Raw genomic sequence first — 24,551 nt, forward strand, 5'->3', positions numbered from 1 at the left:
ACAGCCGGGCGGCTGTGCCAGAGGCAGGAGGAGCGGGGAGCCTGTGGGCAGACAGCCCTGCGGCATCAGGAAAGAGGAAATCCCAGGTGAGGCTGACCCAAAGGGTTAGGAGCATTGCCAGCCCCCCTGGTATGAGGGGCTTTCAATGCCCAGGATTTTCCACAGGCTTGGTTTTCCAGGGCTAAGGTTTGGAACATAAAACTTTAAATGGGGTTAAATAGCAACGAAGACAAAAAGTGAAGAGGCATTAAATATAATGATAAAGGAGATTACTTTTATTAAAACATGAAAGAATAACGTCGGAAGGGGCAAGGCACAACGCCTGGCCTCAGGCTCAGGTGTCCCCATGGCTGGTGCGGCGGGAGCAGCGGCACTGAGGTGCCCTGAAAGCTTCCCAGGGCTGGGCTGGGGACACCCGGGCACCGCCGGGGCCGTGGCACCTCCAGCGCGGTGTTTCCGTGACACCCGAGCTCATCTGGCAGCCGTGTCCCGCAGAGCAGATGCTGCCGTGGCCGTGACCGGCGTGCAGGCAAGCAGCATTCCACATGTGCTCCCGGGTCTCCCGATTGGTGTGCTCCGCTGAAGGGGCTGGTCCTTGAAGTCAGCTCCTGTGCCTGTCACAGATGATATTTTTATGCAAGGAAACAAAACCAGGATATCTGATGGACTGTGTTATCTTGACAGAGAGCTTGGAGCTACAGATGCATGGCGAGAAGTTTTGTGCTTGAACTTCGAAACTGTGAGTGGATTTTAAAAGCAGTTTTAAATGCCTACTTTTTAATTTTTTTTAAATTTTGTGTGTGCATGTATGTGTATGTGCAACTTTGCATGAAGTATATATATCTGCATAACTTCATTATCAAGTAAGTTGTTGTGAATTCTCCTAAGATGAAATAAACTTTGCAAAGTGTTAACTGCACTTACAGCTGGACTAATATATGTGCACACTGAGGAAGAGAAGGATGTTCTTTTCAAGTGAGTGCAATTAGTCTAGATTGAAATTATTTCGAATCATCTTTTCTACTGGAAAATCAGTTTGAGCAGGACTAGTTGTACTGAGGGAGAATCTCCTGGGAGTTTCCAGCAAATGTCAGGCCAGTCTGTGTGTCTTTGTTACAGGCACATTTGATGTTTGCTTGTGTGTGGAGAGGGATTAGGTAAAAACCTGCTGTTACCATTGTGTGGCACTGCACTTGCTGGATGAAAAATCTGTTGGTACCAGGTGTTAGAAAGCTGGCCAATTAATGATGATTGCAGGAAATTAGTTTAAGAGAATATTGTCCATTATGATGCAGATTTACAGAACTAATTCTAACAGATACATTGCACTAGCACAGGAGGATGATTTCTGTAGCTGAAACATTAATAACCTGCTCTTTCTTGCATAGGAATAATGAAAGGAATTTCTGTGGGAGAGCTCTAGGGGTTGATACCCAGACCATGAGTCCAAACCTGAGCAGGCAGTTTGCCACTCCAGGCTTGTGATATTTTCACTTCCTTACGGGAACTGTCCAGAATGGTCTAACAGGACCCCTGTCATCCTAGGGCATTATTTTATATACAATCCTGTGTGAAAAGAGCCATATGCTATGACTTTTCTTGATTCACTTCATTGTTAGTGCAAGCTGAGATATATGCTCTTAAAAAAAAAAATATTAAAAGTTGTCTTAAATCCTGTCTGTAGATTGTTCCACAGCTCTTTCTAGCTACCCAAAACAATCCAATACCTTTCTCAATTTAACATACATTTTCCTTAGTAAGCAGGCATCTTTCTCTTCTCTTCTCTTCTCTTCTCTTCTCTTCTCTTCTCTTCTCTTCTCTTCTCTTCTCTTCTCTTCTTAATGTTTCTCTTTCTTGGCCAGGGTGTTGCATCACTTTATAAATTTATATTCTGGTCAGTCTGTGTGAAATCCAAAGGTTAAGTGAAAATTGTGCCTAAGTGGCATGTTACTGCTAAGTAGGTATAGCAGAATCCCCATCTCTGGTGGATCCATCACCACTCATTCTCCGTCTGGGTGCCTCCAGATCATGCAGCAACACAAACAGCATCCAGATGAGGTGTGGGCATACAAGTGCATTTCTGCTGCATTAGTCAGAGCACATAGCATGGGATGATACCAACTTAGTATAACAAGCAGTGGGGCAATTCAGTGCCTGCTAAAAAGTAAATGTCAGTATTTCTTTAACAAATAAACTGCTGGAGTAAACCTATAACTTTTTGCTGCTCTTATATCATTGGTTGCAGAGTTTTTGTTACACCACTGGCTTCTCTAAAGTCAGATATAGTGTATCATCAAGTCCTGCCAAGAATTAATCTGAATTTATTGGAAATAGTACAGTGATGATACATTTTCCTTACCTTGATTCCTTTTCTCTATCTTTTGTTGGTCACTACAGCAGGGATAACCTGGGTTTATCCAGCAGAGTAAAACATGGCATTTTTCCCAAAACTGAATTTGGCACCAACAGAAAAGTGAGAGAGAAAATCATGAAACTCAACATATCTTGGCCAGAGAGGCCTTCTTAATTGATGTGGAGGAAATCCTAAAGGGAAGAGTCCTGCTCATAAATGTATAATGAATTAGTGTTCTGTGTTGAACAGACTGCAGCATTTTTATTTCAATAATGTGAAAATCAATACTTTTTCACTTTTTTTCACTTTATAAACAGCAAATGAGGCTTAAAAGAAAATTTAGGCATATATAGAAATGCATTTCAGCCAACTGTCCTTTAAATGCTGATAAAGTCCTTAAACTAAAGGGCCTCCATAATCCTTATAATGTAAAATGTTTCCTCTTCATGTCACATAGTTTGGTTCTTCTTGTTCCCTTAATTTGGCAGTATTTTCTCTCTTGGATATTGCTGCCTAGATAGAATGGGCCAGATTCTCAGCTAGCAAGCATGAATAGAGAATAACTTCATTGAAGTCAATGACATGACCCTGGATTCATTCCAGTGTGACCAGAGTTGGAATGTGGCTCAATACAGGCAGCTGCCACCCCTGCCAGGCTGGCCAAGGAGATGAACGAAGAGTTACTGCAGTTGTGCATGTTGCTAGCAGAAGGATTGTCCTGCCAGCTCCCAGTTGTGCTTTCACCTCCAGCTTCTTCCAAAAGCAAAGATTAAACAGAGCAATCTCACTTTTATTCCACAAACTTCAGCTTTGTGTCTCCAGTCTATGCAATGTTGAAGCTAAATCCAGCTCTGTGCCTCCATGCCTCATCTAACTTTTGACATCCATCTCAAGAAAGCAAATGTGTGTGCCACTTTTTATTTTCTCTCCTCCTACTCAGAAAGATCTTAGGTTTTCCTTGATAATTTTTATGTTTGTGGTGTTCTGTAGCAGTGATGTTGTTTTAGGAAGCTTGGCTTCTCGCTGTGAAAGTGCTGCTCCCTGTGATACTCCGGGAGGCTGCTTCCCCATTCCTGGAGAAAGTTCTGGTTTCCGTCTCTGTTGTGTGATGATAACCACACTGTTCCCATGGCCACCTACCCAGCAAAATAACTCCCAGGTCTTTGTCGTGGAGAGACTAATGTGGTTATTTTGTATTTTAGGTGGGGCTTCCTTGCAACAGTTTTGATTTCCCTGTTCTGCACGCTAGGACAGTCCAGAGCTCCTGCGCTACAGAGAGGAGAGGTTTTGTGTGGTTCTCTGCAGGCTCTGTCCTATCCCCTGAGATTCATCCCAGAGGCATTAGCTGGCCTTGTTTCAAGTGGGAGAGCCAGCTCTGACTGATACTGCTGGTCAGAAATATCCAGTTTATACCTCAATTGCTGCAGCTAAAGAACTGAATTCTGCTATATTTTTACCAATAGCAATTCATCTCGGCTAGTTAGAAATGCCAAAGCTACAAAAAGGTCTGAAGGGGAGAGACACCTCTGGGGTGAGGCTGGTTTCCTAGTTACTCTGAAGGGCAAACAAGAACATGGTATGTTCAGATTTTAAGGAGTTCATTACAAATGCTACCTGCTGTGAGAACTTCCAGGAACACACACGTCTCTAAACATTCAGTATCACCAAGAAATAAACACACCAGTGAAGCCAACAGGCCTGTTCTTCTCTGCTGTTTCCCAAGTTCCTAGAATGAAGTGTGTTCATATCTACCACTGAAGTGGGGATTAGATGAAGCTAAGACTCAGATGAACTGTAGCTAACATAGTTTCTTTTTAAGTACTTTTTATCATTACATATCAGATATTTTTGTGCTATGTGGGCATATTCTCAACAGCATTCTATTAATTAAAAAATCTTACTAAGTTCTGCCTGTATGGGAACAAAGTTTACCTTACAAAATACTCATATGATGTATGCAGCCTAAATACAAAATTTTTATTAATTTTTTTTTAATTATCAAAACTTTCAAGTTTTATAAAACCTTACCTTTTAGAACTGTTTAGTATTCTGTATAATTTCTTTGATGATAATAGGCATGTATCACAGGCTGTTATTTTGGAACAACTAGTTCCACTAGGAAACTAGAAAAATGTGCATTTTTTTTTTAAATTAATATTCTACTTCCACATGTGCTTTTGTTCGATGAGGATATTTACTGTGCAGTTAGTCAACAGGGGTTATGAAAATGATCAAGCAGGTGGAGAGAAACTGAGCACATGCAAAAGAGTCCACAAAATCAAGGAGGTCTGTGGACCTAAAAAATAACCTCTTGGTCACAACACTGCTAATATCTCTGTTTTTTCAGGACTGACAAGTATCACACTATACTCTCATAAAAGGTTTGCAAAACTGGGGCCTTTGAGTCACCTGAGAGAAGCTGTCCAGAAGCAATGTGAGAAAGGAAGGGAGTTAAGGGCAGAGGAAAGTGCTGTAAAAACAGACTGATGCTAATACCACACAAATGCTCCTTGAAGCTGAAAATGAGAAAGCACAAAAGCTGCCAAGGGGAAAGATGAGGGTATGAGTAAGAATCATGTACCTCTGATGTTTTTTGCCCTTTGTGCTATGTGTTTCATGCCTTAGGGTAAATGAATAATACTCTGTTTTGAAGACAAATTAAGTTACTTTAATGAATGCATTATGCATTGTTTTGAAGACAAATTAAATTACCTTAATTAAATTGTTGGTTTTATGTTCTCAGGAAAAAAAAAAAAAGCCAACTGTATTCATATGTCAAAGGTAGGGGCAGCTTTTGGGATCACACATGTAAAAGGAATGTGCAGGGCTGGAGGGAGGTGCACCACTGAACAACCCAGACCACAAGCTCTCTAGGTCTATCCAGAAAAATTAGAGGGATCCCAAACAGTGCTGATCACAAAACCTTTATAGCCACAACTGGCTTTTTCAACATTCAAACCCCAGATGCTTTAGTGCCACTGCATCGTGTCCTGAAATTACAGGAGTCTGAGTGGCATATCTAGACATCATAAAAAACCCTTCCTTTTACAACAGTTTTCGTATCATATAGAACCAGAAATTGATGTGGTTTCTCTCTGTCCCTCTGTGAATAAAAAGCTAAGAGTTGGCATGTTATTGTAGTGACACAAATAGATAAATTATGTATATTTTAAAGAGGGGGCATTTGAAGAAGTGGTTGTGAAAAAACAAATGGGACTGACTCTAATATTTTGGAGTTTAGCCAAAGAAAAATAGAGGAAAGTAATTTTGGATATTGTCTGTCATTTTCTCAAGCTGAAAGTTTGAAAACTGCAATCTGTATCTTTATACCCTGGTATATATCTTTACACTCTTATATCCTTATACTTGTGCTCATGTCCTCATACCTATCCTTATTAACCTGCAGAATTTAGCCCCACTAACTTCTAATTCTTGGCAACAAATGTGAATTTATCTTTTGTGCAAGGTAGGATCATAGCCTTGATATAAACCAAGAACGTGTGTGTCAAAAGAAAATCCAGGCAACTGAAATGAAATATAATTAAAGGCAACAAAACACTCATGATTTTTAAAGACTTTCTAAAGTTTTTATGGATGACTGGAGCAGAGTCTAGTTTTGGGCTGAGCAGTGCTGCAAATTCATTAACCTAATGGGAACAGAAATAACATATGATTAAGGTGCCCTGAAACATTCTGTAAACTCTGCGGAGAACTCCCTCCTGTGTAATTTCTGCCTTTGAAATGTTCTGTGCCAAAGCACAGCAACAGCACCTGCAGGCAGCTCAGGCTGGGGAAGAAAGATAAGGATGCTCTGCCTCTTGTTGTATCAAGAGAGCAGTATCAGGAAGGAGGGCTGTGACTGTATTTGTTGGAATTTGGTAGGGGTTAGGATTGAAGACATTGCAAAACTCTGTGAGAGCTGTGATGCCAATATAGGATTGGGATATCAGTATCAGCACAGTCTGACATGCCTAAACACAAACATCATTGTCGAGGATGCCTGTGCTGTTGCTATTTCATCATTTTAATTGCAATAATACCTAGAGGTGAAGCTGTGCTGTGCCAGCTGCACGCAGTGCATGACAGTACAGCTACACAGTGTGTCTGCACTCCACTTATTCTGCTCCACTTACAAAAAAAATACCTTTGACCTCAACTTTGAGGTGATTTAAGCAACCCTGCCTGGCTGCAGGGAAGAGGTAGGGTATAAAAACCCCACCCACTCTTCATGCTAAATCTGAGGCCTCTCTTGAATGCCCCATTTTCCAAAGGCCTTTCCACTATTTTCATGGAAGAAAGAAAAGATTTGCTGTCTCTGTTGGGTCCTGTTTGCTCTCTCTGTGTGGGTGTTAATCCCTGCAGGCTGGGGAGCGACAGCACCCTGTCGTGCCAGGCCCACAGCCAGCACCCTCACCCCGGAGAGCATCTCACAGGCTGCAGAAAGCACAGCCACACCTCCTGCCCACAACACCCCTGATCTTAGCAAGAAGGATCTCAGGTGATGCTCCAGAACTCATTAATAGAATCATAGAATTAGTGGAAAAGTTTGGAAAAGGTCTGAGGTCATTGAGTCCAGCCTTAATCTAGCAATGTCAAAACCACCACTAAACCACATCCCTAAGTGCCACACCTACGTGTGGAGACACATGAAGGAAAAAGAAGGAGAGAACCTTCCTGAAGCAGTTTTTCAAGAGTAGTGGAAGAACACTGTGTTGTCTCTCAGGCAATGTTGCACACAGTCCTCCATCACCCCTCCAAGGAATTCAGGCATTAAAACTTCAACACCTTAAATTATGCTGCTAGGGTCAGGAGCTGTGGTGCCTCAGGTGGGTATCCAAGCCAGGTGTGCTAAAGCTCACACAGAATTTCCAAGCAAGTAAGTAAAAATAACATTCCTCCTCATGTTTTTGGCTCTTGTCTCCATTCTCCATTCATGGATTAAGCAAACACACAGATAGCAGCAGAAGGAGACGCCAGAGAGAAGGATGTTTTACACAGATAATTGCATGCACAGCTCACGTGTAGTCAGGGCAGTGATTCCAAATGCTGCCAGTTATTTCAGTGGCTACTCAGTACCGAAACAGAGAGGAGCATTCCTCTTGCAGAGAGGAGCACTCCTCTTGCAGGTCCTCAGTACAGGTTTCTGCAGCACTGAGGCTGGCAGTGTGTCAGTGATAGGTCTGCTCTTCATTGCTGCTCTTCACTGGCGTATGACACCTTGGGGTGCATGCACTGTCCTTTTCTTTACCTTTTGAAGGTGACTTCCATTTACCTTTTCCCCCAAACTTTAATTGCCAAATGCTTTTGAGAAACATCTCCATGGAACTGAGATGCTGCTCCAAACCCTTTGCAAGTGCAAATTAACTAATCTTGCAGAAATAATTGACAGAAAAGTAATTTCCCTTTGTTATGACAAAGAGTATTGTAGTATGAGAGTAATGACTACAATTTAAGCAGCTATGAATTGTACATCAGAGAGCTCTAGAACTGAATATTGCTCACAATGAAATTTAAATTGCATTTCTTCTGCATCTAGCTGTTTATAAATAACCCTGCAGTTACAGCCACAATAGTCATTTTTGTCACCAATTTTTTATTGCCACTGTCAATAGAAATAAAAGATCTAGCTAGCTGATGGCCACTGCAATAAATGAAGGTTACAAGATTTTTTATTAGGCTCAGATTTTGCTAGAAATGGGAACAAAACCCTAGATACAAGCACAACATGAAGGGAAAGTGCCTCGAAAATGTAAGCAAACATTTAGCCTGTGAGACTGATCTTCCTGTGCATGAGGGAAAGGTAAAGTCAGTCCTGCTTATGGTTTTGATATTTTTGCAGTTCATCAGCATGATAGAGCCCACCAGCAGTTCTCTTCGATCCTAGCAGGTCTTCCTAGAGGTTAGAGCTCACATCTAGCATCCTGATGTGTGGACATGAAATCTGTGTGGGCATTGCTCAGCAACATCTGAGCAGGTTAAGCTGCCCACACTGCTGTAGTCACTGTCACATCCTTGCTGCATTTTATAGGTGAGCAGGGGCTGTCCTTTTCCCCAGGGATGGTGATGCTGGAGCCACAAGTGGGAGAGGTAGCCACATTCACAATGGGAGCTGACTGGTCTCCAGTGCTCTTCCTCCAGCCCAGGTGCCACACACATGTGCCCAGAAACTCTGCTTCTTGGAAATGCTTTCTTTGAGAAATGCAGCACTACCCAAATAGTAGAAGAAGAATGCAACAATATATTTTCTTTGTATATATTTAAAATATTTTCAATTGTTCTACACTTGAGCCATTGCCATTTCATTTCTCACAGTTTTTACAACAGCAGTGAGTGCTCAAGACAGGGTTTCAAAGAGGAAAATGAAGTGTGTTAAGGCAGGGCATGGGGTTAATAAAGCCTGCAAAGGGGGTGACACAAAGAAATGCAAAGCAAAGCAGACATGGGCAGTGCTGTATGATGTGGGTTGGCTCAACTAAATGGAAATGAGTATCCATTGCATTTTTATCAACTAGGCAAAAATAATCAGAGTTAAACTAGCTTGAGTGTGAGTACAAGCTCTGCTGCATGCTCCTCCCTGATAATGGGATAAGTTACAGATGTAAAGAATTTTTTTCTGCAGCCTGTGAATTAGCTGCCATAGCTGAGTATGCAAGATTTTAAAACATACTCTGGTTTTCTAGTGGCCCTCACAGAGAATGAGTAAAGGATCTGAAAGATCAATGGAAAAAAAAGACAGACTGAAATAGCAACAAAGAAGAAAATTAATAATTTTGTGCATGAAGGACTCTCCTGTGGGTTTTTTGCAAGCATCCCTAGCACTGTTTTTTGCTCCTCTGACCCTTTCTCATCACTTTATAACTTTATAGAGGGACAGATATCCCAAGTAATGCCTAATGCCTGATAAAGAGCAAAGGAAATAAGCATCCCTGTACTGCCAAAATGCATAAGAACATGAGTAATGGGAAAGCTAGTTTTATGTGACAACTGGTGAGGATTTACCTTGAAAAAAGGAATACTCATCTGAAAACTTACACCTTGAAATTGGTTGTAATTGGAAAGCCACTACGGTAGAGCAAATTGGAAACCTTTTAAATAGCGGCTAAAATATTTTTTTCTGTAACTGAGATCTGTGTATTAGCTTCAGTCTGAGAATGAATATTTTGAGTCAAGAAATTTTTGATAGAAATCTATAATTACCTTTGCAATCTTGCTGGTATCCATCTACTTAGCAAAGACTCTGACTTTATTAGCTATTCAATCATCTGAAATACTCTATTACCAAATGCTTAGGGAGAACAATGTCTCTGTCAGATTCTGCAGCTGTTTGGGTTTTGTGTTTAATAAACTTTTATTTCAGACCCTGTAGAAATTAGTCACTGAAGCTTCTCTTCTTTTAATCAATCCCCAGGTTAAAGATATGGTCAAACTAAATCCTTTTTGAAGCTAGCTTCACAGAATTTTTGTCCTCGCCTAAGATTTAAGCTGCCTCAAATTCTCTGTCAGCAATCTGTGTTCCTAAAAAATGTTTGAAAAATTGTTATTTTAAGGTCATGTCCCTGTGTGTGTGACAGTTTAGGGATACTCTGCCCCAACCTCAGCTGGAGCAGGGATGAGGAACTCCTCTTGCTGTGCTTCCTGAGCTGCAGCACCCATCCTTGATCTGGCATGCAATCCTATCTGATGATAAACCTCCAAACTGCCAAGAAAATGGTGGAAATAAGGCCACATCTGCTAGTGAGGATGCAGCCCTGGTGTAAGTGGGAGTGATTAACTCCCAGTCCCTCTCCTCCATTTTCCATGAGGTTGTGTGCTGGAGGTAGCCTCAAGAAATCTTTCTGTGACCTGGGGGAGTATTATTCTCTGTGCTCTGGCCAGCTCCATGTCTTATCTCCGAGACACTATGGGAGCAGAACGACTATGGGAAAGTCCAGAAATTTGTCGGGGCTAGAAAGCATTCAAAAATGTTAGTGACCATGTACCTGGTTCTCCTCGTAGAGCTGCACCCATTTATAAATCCCACATCTTTTCTGCACGTGCGTTGTCTGTGGCTGAGTTAGTTAAGGAGTCCAGCCTTTGCCAGCTACGTTAGTCATCCAACAGCTCCAGGGCTGTCACTGTCTACAACTTGTAAAGCCAAGATAGCCAAGAAAAGAATTCTTTCCTTGGAGGCTTTGAGGACCCCAAGGCTTGTAGGCCATTGCAATAAAGAAAGAGAAACACTGAGATCCACAAAAGGCAGGGCAACTCATCATTTAAAATGAGTAGTCATCATTTAAAATATCAATTTGTACAGCTGAGGAATAAAATTACCTAGTATCTAGTTTGTTCCTCTGACATTCTGTTCTTTGCATTCCTTTGCCATGAGTTCAGTGTGCATCATTTCCCCCACACCATATCATCTCCCTCCATTGCTCATCCCAGATGAAGCCAGCTGAAAGGCAGAGAGCACAAGGGAAACAAACTGCAAACTACGACTGTTTAGTGGGTTTCTCAAGCATTAGGACTCCAGGGACAAGAGACTTGGCTTACAGTTGGTTAGGGAAGGTTCTGCAGCTGCCTGGAGGTGGGAAAACAAAACAGTGTCATTATTTTTACTTTGTTAATGAGACATCAGGGTGGGTCTCTACAGCTGGAAAGACAAAGGGTAAATGAAAGTCAGGCCTATTACACAGATTCAACAGATGTCTCCTAGCCTTCCTGGAGATGATGGTAATGAGAGGAAATAGTTCCTATCCCAGCCCCTAGTGAAGGCTTTCTATGGTAGGAGGACTTTGCAGCACAGTGACCGGACAGACAGGTGGCTTCACTGTCCCCACTTTGCTCCAAACTCACTTGAGAGCTGGGGAGATATGATGACAACCAAAAAAAACCAAACCAAACCAAATCAAACCAAAACCAAAACCAAACCAAAACAACAAGTAGAAGTAGAAATATGAAGTAGAAAGAAGAAAGATGAATAAAAGTGCACATTCATTTAACCACGGTCAGATGAGGAGGAGTTGCAGGGTACTAAAGAAGTTGGTTTTGAAGACGTTGTTTTGAAGATTGTTACTATGTTAGCTATGTTAAAAGTTAAAATTTTAAATATATAAATAATCTAAATATATAAAAGGTTTGTTTAAAGTTCATTGTGTTAACCTTAAATATGAGGAAAAGGAAACCAGAGAGGCAGGTGTTAGTCTGGAATTTGAATCTGCTGCTGTTAACTGGGAAAAGTAAGGAATAGTCAATCTCGTAGCTGTAAGTTTTGATAGAAAAAATGAGCTCAGAGCAGGGAGGAGCACAAGTTTGTGTCCATGAGGAGGATAAGAGAGGATGACAATTTCATCTCCTGAAACTAGGATGTGAAGAGCTGTGTTTTGTATGGATTTAAATGAGGTGCTTCAGAGGGTTCCTGAACAGTACAAAGAGGGCAATTTCATCTCCTGAAACTAGGATGCGAAGAGCTGTGTTTTGTATTTGGATTTAAATGAGGTGCTTCAGAGGGTTCCTGAACAGTACAAAGAGGATGGCCTAACATTGCCAGGATCTGACCTTAACCAGAGCAAGATAAAAGCATTGGCAGCCTAGAGAGAGCATCCTCGTGGTGGTGCTTCATGGGCTGTTGCGTTGTCACAGCAGTAAAATGAAGAACAAGAATGTCCTAACAATGTTTTAGTGGCAGTGCCTCAAATGCTGAGCAAGTCAGTAGCCCATTTACATCATACTGAAGTACAGTCCAAATTACTGTAATTACTTTTTTTTGTGAAGACTAATGTGCTTTTTGCATTCAGGTAGTGTCTAGCTTTCCCAAGTCTGGTTCCTGTACATTCTCAAAGCTTCTGCTTTCTGTCTGGACTTCCAATTTCTTGAACACTTTTCTCCTTTTGCTCTGGATCACTTTCTGTGCTGATCTCTCTTAGTGCCTAATTCATGTGTTATCATACTGACTATGACATATTCTCTGATTTCAAGTTCTTCTTTAAAGCACTTTACTTCTAGGTAGCTCTCCAGGGAAAACTGTCTCATGCACTGTTGTCTGTTTCTTTTATCCCAAAGCATATCCTTGCTCAGGTTCAAGCACATCTGTTTCACATCTCTTTATTTGATGTCACTTCTCAACTCTTCCTGCTTTTCTCCTTCCTGCTTCATTGTTTTAATTCTCTGTGTTCATCTAATTTACCGTGTCATCTGTGCCAAAGCTATTTGGCCCAATTTTCATCCCAATTATGGAAATTTACTCCACCAAGATGGAGGGAGAGCTGTTCTGGTGTTGCAGATACACCAGGACCTGAATCTGGGAGTGATTTCTTTCTTGCAATAATAGCCTGCCTGATTTTGGCAATATTGAATAATGAACCTGCTTTCATTTAGAGTACTCAATACCCAATGTAAAATTTAACAATGATAAATTCTGGAAAAAAACCCAAACATTTTATTGTAATTGTCTGTCTACAAACGATGTCATCTGGCAAACAGGAGCCACCAGAGAAGCTCCCTACAGTGCCATCATAACTGGGAACAAGATGGATTTTTCCTGGTTGTGTAAGCCATTAAACCAATGTGACAGACAGCATAGCCTTCAGCAGCCTACAGCAGGGAAAGACTACATTTATTTTGTAACACTTAAAAATATTTTGAAAGTTCTAATCTCAAGAATAAGGAGGAAGACTGGGAATTGTTGCCTGGAAGTTGTGAAGCTACAGGAAGGAATAGTATAAATCCTTCAGTTTATCAGGGACAAAATATTTTTCCATAAATACATCTTGACTCTCCTCTCATGCTTCTTTTTCACCTGCTATTCAGCTCACTGAAGCTACTTTTTCTCTAAGCATCACACTTTGGCTGAAAAGGCATCATGTCTTCTTGCCAGATAAAATGGCTTAAAGGTATTTCTATGCTTATTTGATTTGCTATGAATGGACAGAACTGCTGGGGTTTTCACCATCATCTCCTCACATTCCTGCAGCAAATCTTTCCTGTTATGCTCTGGGTCTCCCAAACTCCTTGCCTCTACAGGTTAGGGGACACTGAAAAAATGTGTAACCCTAGAGAGTGATGACAGCTTTTGCAAAGCACTTTGTTGACTTGTACAGATTGAAGCATAGGATGGGGTCTGTCAGGGAATTTAGTCTTGGGCCTAGAGGCTGCCTGGGAAAGCAGTTCCCTGGCCAGTGATCCTTGTGTATGTCTGAGCTGACTCACAGGTGAAAGGGAGTCTCCAGAACTATCAGAATCCTCTGTGTGACATACCCACATAGCTTTCCTTTGTGGGACAGAAGGAAAAAAAGAGAGGAGACAGGAGTAAGTGTCTCTAGGCATCACTAAAAGGACAAAGAAATGGTTTTGCTGAAGACTGGTTGCCATCTTGGTGCTCTCAGAGCAGCCTGAGGATGGGAAGCACCCATTGACTGTGTGTGCACGTTTTCATGCAGCTGCTTCTTGGTGAGTGCCTGTGATGTGTGGCTCAGTCCTTTTCCTGGCCACGTTGCTGTCAGGATGTGACATCGATAAAGGAAATCAGCTCTGAACTGACACAGATATAACACTGACACATACTAGAAATATTTCATTCAACACCTCCTCTTTTCTGTGAACATTCACTTCTTCTGGCCTTTCATGGTCTCCCTGACCTTGTCACATGTCTGTGAGCTGCTGACACTTCATCCCTGAGTTATGACAGCAGTTATGGATTCGTGCAGTCCTGTTTTATGATGATGATTTATCATTTGTATTAAAGTCATGACTAGAGGCCTCAAGCAAGATCAGGGCTTCACGGTGCAAGTCACTGAAAAAACATGTATTAGGAGATGGTCCTGCTCTGAAAAGATCACAAACAAAAGGTGGGAGGATGAACAGAAACATGGAGATGTGAAATGCAATACCCACTGTAACCTGAGGAAAAGTACTAGGGCAGGGAGCAGCAGCATTCCTGTTCCCTGGCTCCTGCCTGCCCATGTCCACATGCTGCCATCCACTACTCCTCCCCATGTCCTCCTCTCCAGGGCTGTTAATCCAGCTCCCATGTTAATCCAGCTTCCATGTTTAATCCAGTATCCAACCGTTAATCCAGCACCACTGTATTTGCCACTAAATCGCATCCCCAAGTGCCACATCTACATATTTTTGGAGCCTTGCAGGGATGATGACTCCACCACTTCCCTGGGCAGCCTGTTCCAGTGCTTGACCATGCTTTTAGTGAAGATTTTTTTCCCTCATATCCAATCTAAATCTCCCCTGGGGCAATTTGAGGCCATTTCCTCACATCCTGTCCCTTGTTACCCTGGGAGAAGAGAGTGGTTTTTTCACCACTGAGCTGATAGCTGTCGCTACCAGCAGTTTTTGGTTGTCACCTCCAAAGTGAGACCAGATGGCTTCAACTCTCTTCAGAGCAAAATAAAACAGGTGACTTAAAATGATTGCAATCTTATGTATATAGATCTAAGGTATCTTTGGTGCAAGACTGACAGTGTACTAAACTGAAAGCTCAGAGCCATACTGTGGGACAGCTGCATCCTATCCCCACTTATGAGGCTTAGATCTCACTTTTGGCTCTACCCAAACATTGCCCTTGCTTTGTTTCTGCAGTACTTACGGGATAATTGGAGGGTAACATTTTTCCTCCTTTTGTAATTGTTATTGCACTTGGCATTATGACCAGAGCTGTTCTCTACATATAAAAATGCAGTTCACAGAGCTTAATCTCAAAGATGGGTGTGTGGACTAGCATCAGTCTGGGATTTATATGAATATTACATTGAACAATGCTTTGAAAATATTGTAGAGCTAATACTCCTGTAAGTGCAAAACTATGTAGAGAAGAAAAATGGGATGCAGGCTTGGTCTGAAGATTTTCAAAGAGGAGAAAGCCAGGCTGTGCTTACGAAAAAACTTGGTTATGCCCTTTAGGAAAACAAGGAAGTAAAACCACTGAGAGGTGCCCTGTCTCACACTGCTCATAGGAGCACCAGTGCAGCAGTCAAGAGTCAGCAGACACTGAGATGGCATTAGGGTGACAAGTAGGTAGTAAATTGAGGGGCTCTAGTGGGGGCTTACAGGAGACTGGAGCTGGCTAGACGCCAAAGCCTGCTAGAAACAGCAGAAGATGCTGCTCCTAAAGAACCTGGAAATTGTGTCTTGCATCCAAGGGCAATGGAAACATTACCACACCAACAACACTGCTGCCAAAGTCACGTGGAGGGCAACCTGTCCTTCATTGAGCTTTTGTGATGAGAAGCTTGACAGAGAATGGCACAACTTATAGCTCCAGGCAGATAGTCTGTCTTGAAACATCTGAGCCAACTTTTGGAGCTTTCATGACAGAAAGTGCTCACTCCAGCCAATATATCCTCCATCCACTTAATAATAACCCTGTGACTGTGGCAGGTGGCACCAGGCAAACATTTTCTACCTTCCCAATTAATCTTCAGCATAGCTCGAGCACACAGTGAAGACCTGCATCCCAAATACATCAAGGAGTGTTTGAAAGAGACAGGAATTCCTCTTTTCCTCTCAGAACCAGAGAGGGTCCAGCCTTCCTAGCCCACCTGCATCTTTCCCAGTTGTGTGCTCTACAATTTGCTCTGTCTGTCTAATTCCTTTCTTCATAACACACTTCAGCCTATGTAAATTATATATATATATATATATATGTATTCATTATAGAGTCACCATATAATGCCACAAGGAGGGGAAACTTCCCCTACAAATATGTTTATAAGGAGATTTTTTTACTACTTAAACCTATTGCATGGATGTAAATAACATCACAGTAAGAAATCTGTGATCTCATCCCTAGTAGGACCTTTGCTGCTGTCTAATTCATCTCCATCCCTTTTTAAAAATTTTTATTTTCCTTTTTCTTTTTAATTTAATGTTCATGAATTTTATTCCTTCTATAAAATAGACACAGAAGCGGTACTGGCCTTTCTCACAGTCAGTCCAACCATCACCCTTGTGCCTCAGCACAGATGTCACACATGTCATAAGCTGCTTCATGCATTGACCAAGAAGCGGCCTCAGCCCAAAATGAATCATCAAACAAATGCACTTTTCAGTCATTTTTAAGCCTTGTCTGTGTGAGACAGCTCTTGACAATCCAGCAACTCAGGGTGCTTTTCATTTCCCTTTGTTGTCAGAGATATGAGGCTGATCTGAGCGTCTTTAAGGGTGAGATACAGAGCAAGTAAGACAATTTTGTGGCACCAGGCTTTGCTATTTCGACTTCTCACTGAAAAAAAATCTAGTTCTGATGTGGCATGTGGTCTGTAAAGCAGCTTGTTATCTTGTTCCTTCAGGATATGTGGTGGAGCTGAGCTGCCAGTGGGGCTCCCCTTCAGCCTCTGAAGCTCAGACACCCAGTCTGCCCTGAGAACTCCCTCCTGAAAATGCACAGCAAATACAACACCAGCCTGAAGAAGTCTGGGAGTCAAATCATGGCAATTTATTTTTGTGGAGACACACCCATAAAAAGCCTGGGTGCTGCACTTCTCTTAGGCTGTTGGTATTTACCAAACAACCTCAGGCTACAGCGTCAGCCAGCGGTGCCTTGCAGGCTGGAGCACAGCTCGTTCACCGACTGCAGTGGCACTGTAGGAATAAACATTACACCTGTGAGGTGAGATGTGTTATTAAAGCCATAAAGATAACAACATTGCTCCTAAGTGGAGAAATTTAGTTCAGTGTATATTACTGTTAAATGGCAAGATTACAGTTGTAACAATGTGGGGATGTAAATGAAATTGTGTATAACATCGTGTAATCATTAAAATCCATACAAATTTTGCTCACTCAAATTAAACACAAGCGACTACTGCTTGACACCTGAAACATTAGCATAATATTCATGCCATATGGCTGGCATTTTCTGTTTCCTATATGTCACTCTTCGTTCTTGTCAGCTGCTCATGAGAACTTGCCAGATAATATCTACACCATTGCCAAAAACGTCTAACATCTGGTGTGATACTGGTTAAACACTCTATAATGTTTCAAACTTTAGTGCTCCCATCCATGCACTAGAGAGCTGGTTCTTGGAGCAGATGTTTAAGCTCTGTTTTTAAATTAACTTCAGTCTGCTTTTGTGTCAGTGGTGTGTTTCTATGCTCCATCATGCTGCCGCCTTCTGTGAGATGAATGTGCTCAGCAGCATCCAACCTTAAAATACATCAGCTGTCATGATAAACTCTGTGTTAAAAATGCAGCTCAGGCCACCTATTAGCAGAGCTGGTGATGTCTTCCACTTCCCTCTGCCCATGTGATCCTCCTTGCAGCACAGAGACGTGCATCTGCTCGATGCCCTAGATGCCACTGGCTGCTGGAGCCCTTCTGTGATTCAGAAATTGGCACAGAGGTTCCTGATGCCCAAATGAGACTCCTGAGGGATCCAAACCACAACGTGGGCTTAAGGTCCCAGCACTGCATGGGCATGGTTTAGAGCTATGTCTGCCCAGCTGGGGACTGGGCAGCAGAGTCTGTACTGGCACTCAGGCTTGCACCTGAAGCAGTCCCTAACCCCACCCTCAGCTTATAGGATTTGAAGTGACTGAGTGGATGACTGAGAGTAGGAGGCACATTTTTTCCCCTGTAAATACGCCTTGAAACAGTCCTAATGACTAAATCAGGAATTCTCTAATGTCTTCTATATGGAAATCAGTATGAAATCTACTCCTGCTGAAATCCATGTAGTCGGAGGTAAATCCATGATTTACATATTAAGATTTGTGATGAGTCAGGCACATGAATGCTGTTGAATTAAACAAACATCCAATTTCATAACCAATCTGGTTTTATGGATAGGACATGCAGTTCCCTTCGGGCTTGGAAGTCTGATTTACACCTTTGGAAAACAGGACTCCTCATTTTTCGTGCTTTGCTCCTCTTTTCCTGGAGAAAAGAGTTATCTTACCTTTTGCTCCTTCAGGTTCTCTTCCAATTGAAGACACTTCTCAGTTAAAACACTGGGTTGAATTTTGAGGCATTGTTATAGAGGGCATTTATTGAGAAGGTGCTAGGACATTTTTAAGTGCCCAGACGGCTTTGTATGGACAAAATAGAGGAAAAAAGATTGCTGGAGAGATGTGACCTCTGCCCCACAAGAACTGTACCGTTTTACCCTGCTAGGCTGCTTTACCTCATATACACTATGGCCAAAGGCATGTCTTTTCCACATGGAGGCATTTTATTTTGGGCTACCCTTTGACACAGGCCATCCTTTCTGAGCCATGACTCCCTGTTCTGGCTGCTATACAGGCACACAACAAAGTGACAACTGAGTGAATAAGCTTCCCATCTAACACAAGGCAAGAAACAGAGGTATGAACAGTCAGAGAGTGTGGGCAGATGTCTAAGTTCATGCTATAGACAGTGGTCTTAGTATGCCATCACCAGCATCAGTGATTTTTGCCATACACTCATTTTTGCCATGTGGGATGCATAAACACTGGATATTCAGACTGTGGCTCATGCCTCTCATTTTTCTCTTCCTGCATGTGCAGACCTGCTCAAATGGAAGGAGGGCTGGCAGAACCCTTCTGCACTACATATATCAAAAAGTAGGTTTGCACAATTTTTATTCTTTGCAGACATTTCTGCTGCTATAATGTATCCCTGGAAATTATCCATCTTGGATAATGGATGGAATTAGATTAGAAACAGGACAAGATGCAATGATCCACTGAGGATGACTTGGATAAACTAGTAAAATGGGGTCTGCAGCTGGGCCTGTCAGCATCTGGTTTGTGTGCACTCAGAGGAGTCACAGAGGATTTTATTCTTGGCATTAGCTGTAATAGGATAAACATATTTTCTGTTTATTGTAATACAGTTTTTTACCCACATTAAAAACCATTACTGAGACATTCTCTATCACATAAGAGCTGGTATCACTTTCTCCAATAAGGTGTTATCCACGTGAAGCCCCTAAGTTGAAAAAACTGTGATAAAAATGAAAATTCATCTTTGATGAGGACTAAAGACATTACCTTAGTCCAGAGGACTGCACCAGGCTGTTTATCAGGTCTTTTCAGTACTCTGGGATCCAGGGCAGGAGCCAATGTCAGCCCACTCATTTCTTCATGCAGGCTCAGCTCTTTTCCTAAGGAAAAGCTTTTCCTGACACCAAAGTTAGCAAAGTCATTCCTGAAGCAGATAACCAGATGGGACATTCTTAATTCATTTAAGTGCTTGGTGGATCCCTTAGAATTATTTTCTACTTCTTTAAGCATTTGGACACTTTCGGAAGTCAGGCCATCAAGACCATGCAAAAGGCATGACAGAGCTGAGAAGGGGGATGCTGTTGGGAGGACGCTGCCCTGATTTTCCTCTCACACCTACTTACTTGTGAATGTGCTCATTGACATGTCAAGGGTTTGAATTCAGAGATAGGGAGCAAAAGTGAAAAACTTCTGCTAATGGATGTTCATGCTGGATTTTTAAATTTTTTGTCCATAGAATCCATAAATATTTCATTTTACACACAGTAATTGACACTAAAGATTTGGCACAATTCTGAACTCCTGAAACTAAAGATGTTGCTTATCAAACTATGATGTTCTGCTGCAAAAAGGTGACTAAAAAGAATGACATAAGCAGATGTTCCTGGAGGCAAAACATGTAGTACAGAGCAGTTCATTACTTAGTAATGTAGCACACAAATGTGATTGTAATCCATCATTTTTACCACCGCCTTGAACACTGTTATAGCCAACTCATAGGGTCATCCAAGTACCTCTATAATCTGGGCAATAAGTCCTTTTCAGCTCAGGCCATTGCATATCCATCCTTTGCAGCATTCCATTTGTGTTCTTTAGCTTGTGAATGTGAATTATTTGATGGAAATTGTTTCAGTGCAAAGGCAAGCAGGTGATGCTTGAGGCTGAGTGTCAGCCAGCTGGTTGGGAATTTTGCATTTATTGCTGTTGATAAATTTAGCTATGTGACTCTTTTTTAATTACTCTTTTATGTCTCTGTATTGATATAAGATACATTAACACAAAGCTTCCAAACTCAGCCCTTGCCCTGTATATCCTTCCTACGTGTACTTAAAGCATTTGACTTGTCCCATTCTCTTCAGCAGCCTAATCAGGTTCATAACCAGGAGTGTATAATATTTACAGGGGAAGGCTTTCACTCCTTGTGAGACTGCCAAAGAAAGACAATGCTGAGCATGGTGGTTGCAACACAAAGCTGCTCAATGTTTCTGTTTTGTGCTGCTCAGGGCACCAAAGCCGTGTGGATGGACCCCCCTGCCAGCGTCCCACACATCCCCACAGAGGCTGCCCCACAGGTCCAAGGTTAGATGGCGCTGGATGCCCAGCGTGCAAAAACAACCATGTGTATTTAAAGTCAACTTAGCCTGCAAAGCGAAGTACAGAGAAAGAAAAATAATAAGAAAAATCTGCTTTTATTTCTGATTTTATTCCTTTCCCTCTCTGTTATTTTACTACAGCATGTCAATTCCTTCTGCTGGGAATCAGTAGAAGGAGCTAAGTTTTTTGTGTGCTGTAGAGGGGGCACTGTTCTCTGGTTTAAGGGATCAACTTTCTTTTCTAAGACTTGATTTAGAGAGGCTGAAAGACTCTGTGTGTATCAAGCCTAATTTTTATCATGGACTTTATCAAAACTTTTGTAGAGATACTTTAATGTTTCATTTCTCAGAACTCCTCATGAGACTGGCACACTTCCTCCAGCTTCACAACATCAGAAGCAATGACTTAAAAGAAAATCAGTCAAAGCAACACAAATAACTCACTGTTAAAAAAATTCAGGTTTTTTCCCCCCAGTACTTCTCTAACAACTATTTTGCTGAATTTTAACACAGGGAAACTGCTGTTGTCTATTTAAATTTCTTAACTAACATTTAAGGTTTTCACTTGGCTGACACTTCTTGGCCTTGCATTAATCTTGGGATTGTTTCACAAGAGACGCAGGGAACACCCACTGATAACAATGTCAAACATTCGATGTATTTACTGAACGTTTCCACTCACTTGATCATTAAGGCATGCCTTGGGTATGAGGTCACCGATGTTGTGTAAGTGTAGAATTTATGGGGTGATTTGAACTATAGGGGAGTCCTGACATGTTTTTGGCAAATACTGTCAGATACCATGGACTGATGCCACTCAGAATTGTAGCTCTGGGATATGATCAGGTTCTAGCATGAACATTTTGCATTAAAATTCAAATCTTCTGATTGCAGAGAAGTTGGGAAAAAGGTTATTTGAACAGACCATACATACACAGGAGGAAATTTTTGCTAGAACATATTTTCTTGTCTGTTAAGACAGATTAAATAAACATTAAATCTTTTGACAAACAAAAATGAAAATGTAGTTTTAGAAAATCAGAGGAGGATTTACATCAATGCAGGATGCAATTGTGCTCTCCTTTTTAATCCTTCATTTGAGCTGGAGAGAGCAGCAGAAGACTAAGAAGGTGGCAGTGAGGTGGATTCAGCAGCAGCTTGGGCTGTAACCAAGTCTGGTCTTCCTAAACCGGGTTTTGCCAAAGGTAGGAGCCTTGCAGTGCCTGTTCCTGGCCTGTTTAAAACTCATTTAAATAATTTTAAAAAAATCTTCATTTGAATATTAGCACCTTTTAGATATGGTGATGATGACTTTGGTTGCCTTAATTTGCCAATTCTCTGTCTGTACTGTTGTGAGAAAAACCTAAGGTTTGGAATACTTGATTGAAACCAAACAGGAACAGGACCTGGACCTGTGCAGCTGCTGCCTTTATCACATACCTGCTGCCTGGCTTTTCTGACTCTGTTTTTTCTTCCAGCCTCTTGTTTTGCATGTTTAAATTGCAAATTCCTTCAGATGAGGTCCATTTCTCACCACAGATTCATAGAGTATGTCATCTGTGGTTGTGCTGCAAGAAAAGCAACCATGAAGTCTGCAAAGGCAAAGCCTGCCATTTGTGGGAGATTTCAGCAGTTCTATTACGCTTTGTCTGAAACCCTGAAATAAGGCACAAATAAGGTGTTGTGCACATTTTAATCCTTTGCAAAGACATGAACCCTTTGGCATTAGTCCCTCTAATTGGACTTTGTTTCATTATCTGAATTTTTTCCTTTAACGTTTTAAAAATCAAAAAGTGTTGTTGGCTGGTCGCCAAGTATGAGAGACCACAAATAAATGAACAGCATTTCAGCAGGGGTTCTAGAAAGAAATGCTCTCCTGGTATTGAATTAGACTGCATTTCTTCATTCCACCTATAATGTAAAGGAAGGAGATGCAATAAAATACCACAGAAAGTAGAATAAAAGGTAGAAGGAAAGGGAGATTCTAGGACTTTGAGTACATATTTGAAAGATAAAGATTAAACAAGACTAGCTGCTCTGTGGACAGGGATTTTCATAAAGGGGGCAAGGCTGAGACACAAAATACTAGATTTGACACATATTTTGTAGCCATCCTTAGCAGAAATATTTTGTAAGGATTCTTAGTAGAATGTGCACAAGATGATGTTAAGGAACAATCCTGCTTTTGATATGTAACATTCATGGAGCTCCCCAGTTTTTGGAAATGTGCTGTCTAGCCCTAGGAGTTCACTTCTTATGGGAAAGGCCTTTGAATGTTTCAGAAATTCCTGACCTTCCCCCTAGAAGATTTTCAGTATTGCTTTTTAGAAATTACTTTTTTTATTAAACCCTTTTACATGGGATAAATGGGCAAATACTGTAATCTATTTTTCTATCCTTATTTTTATCTGATGTTTTGTATTACCTGTTGGAATAAGGACTATCCTACGAAATAGAGGACAGTCCCATTTTCCATGGAAAACAAAGTACAAAGTCTTCTGATAAATAGCACAAAAATTGCTTTGCTTTTTAGGCAGGCAGCATTTTCTCTCTGAAAGACTGAGATATTAGAGCAATGAGTGCATTAGTGTAGTGAAGCTGACATTATCAGGTGTTGTATACGAGAAATGTCATTTATGAGTTGTCACACAGCTGTTATTGAGAGACTATTCAGAGGAACACAGCTCATCATTGTGACTGTCACTGCGCTCGCCGCAATCATCGAACAACCGGGCGTCGTTAAACAGAGCGTTTCTTTCACTTTCAGGGCAAATTACATTTATGGTTTATTTATGTGATGGATTCGTTGCTTTCTGCCATCCTCTGTAAGTGTTTTATGATAGCTGTGGTGGCACAGACCTGTGACTCAAGGCCAGTCAAGTGGGATGGATGGATGGATGGATGGATGGATGGATGGATGGATGGATGGATGGATGAATGGCAGCTGACCTGACTGGGGAGCAGATCTCCTGAAGATCCACATTGTGGAGGGTGTGTAGGAGGGGGTTTTGGGTAAGGAGGTGGGGATGCTGACCCTTCAGGCCCAATCCCTCTCTCTCACTTGCCAGCAGTTTTGAAGCACAGGGTCAGGTGACTTTAGGCAGCATCCTGACTCTAATTCCAGACAGAATGGAAATGCAGAAGCTTCCATAGCTGGTCCTAACTTGCTGCCTCACCCCAGATGCTGGGGCTGGGACTCCTACTGTCCTTTGTCCCTGCAGCATCTTATACACACTCAGATGTCTCTCTGCAGCTGCACAACACTTGGAGAAAATTGCAGTTCTTCCCTGGGCTTCCCCAAACCAAAGCTATTTACATAGGTATTTAAAAGCACACCAAAGAATGAAAGTCAGCCCTAGATTTAGGATTTGAACAGACACTGTTGTCTGAATCCCTGCTAACATTTTTAGGTCCCGTACTGCATTCAGCCTACCAAGCCTTGATCCTCTAATCTCTCCACACGCTGAACTTCCATTGACTTTAACCTGCCCAGCCATATCCTTTAAAGACAATCTCCCCAATAATTGCACCACGTGAAGCCCCGCTGGACTTCTAAATCTTTCAAGAGGTTTGTAATTTGGTGCATTCCCTAAGGAAAACTTGGAAGGGGTCCAAGGAACAAGGCTTATTTAGGAGGCAGGAGAATATATCTTCTTCAAGAAATACATTTCTTCAAGAAATGGCTCCAAGACCTTAACACGTGAAAAAGGAGCAGGTGAGATAGGATTTAATTACAGTGTACAAGTACCTAAGGGTAGAACACAGAACTAGGTCTGAATCTCTAGCAAAAAGGTAAAATATGAGGTCATGGGCTGAAATTGAAGTGTATATCTCTCAGCAGAAGGCTTCTCTGCATATATAATAATCTGGCAGACAAGGTAGTGGAAATTGGTGGTAGATGCAGGAACTAAT

General features: G+C 41.6%; 1 protein-coding gene across 2 annotated transcripts in view; it reads left to right on the forward strand.

The window, feature by feature from the left end:
• Positions 1-357: 357 nt before the first annotated feature.
• The window catches only part of STARD13 (StAR related lipid transfer domain containing 13), a 286,278-nt gene continuing 262,084 nt past the window's right edge, over positions 358-24,551 (forward strand). Inside the window, exon 1 of one of the 2 annotated variants that reach the window (XM_041416096.1) lies at positions 358-739. The gene's annotated coding sequence lies outside the window, so the exon portion shown is untranslated. The remainder of the gene's footprint in view (positions 740-24,551) is intronic. The other variant, XM_041416099.1, reaches the window with a different exon arrangement.

This window comes from Onychostruthus taczanowskii, unplaced genomic scaffold (genome assembly GCF_017590055.1).
Source record: "Onychostruthus taczanowskii isolate IOZ18803 unplaced genomic scaffold, ASM1759005v1 scaffold50, whole genome shotgun sequence".
Taxonomy (NCBI): domain Eukaryota; kingdom Metazoa; phylum Chordata; class Aves; order Passeriformes; family Passeridae; genus Onychostruthus; species Onychostruthus taczanowskii.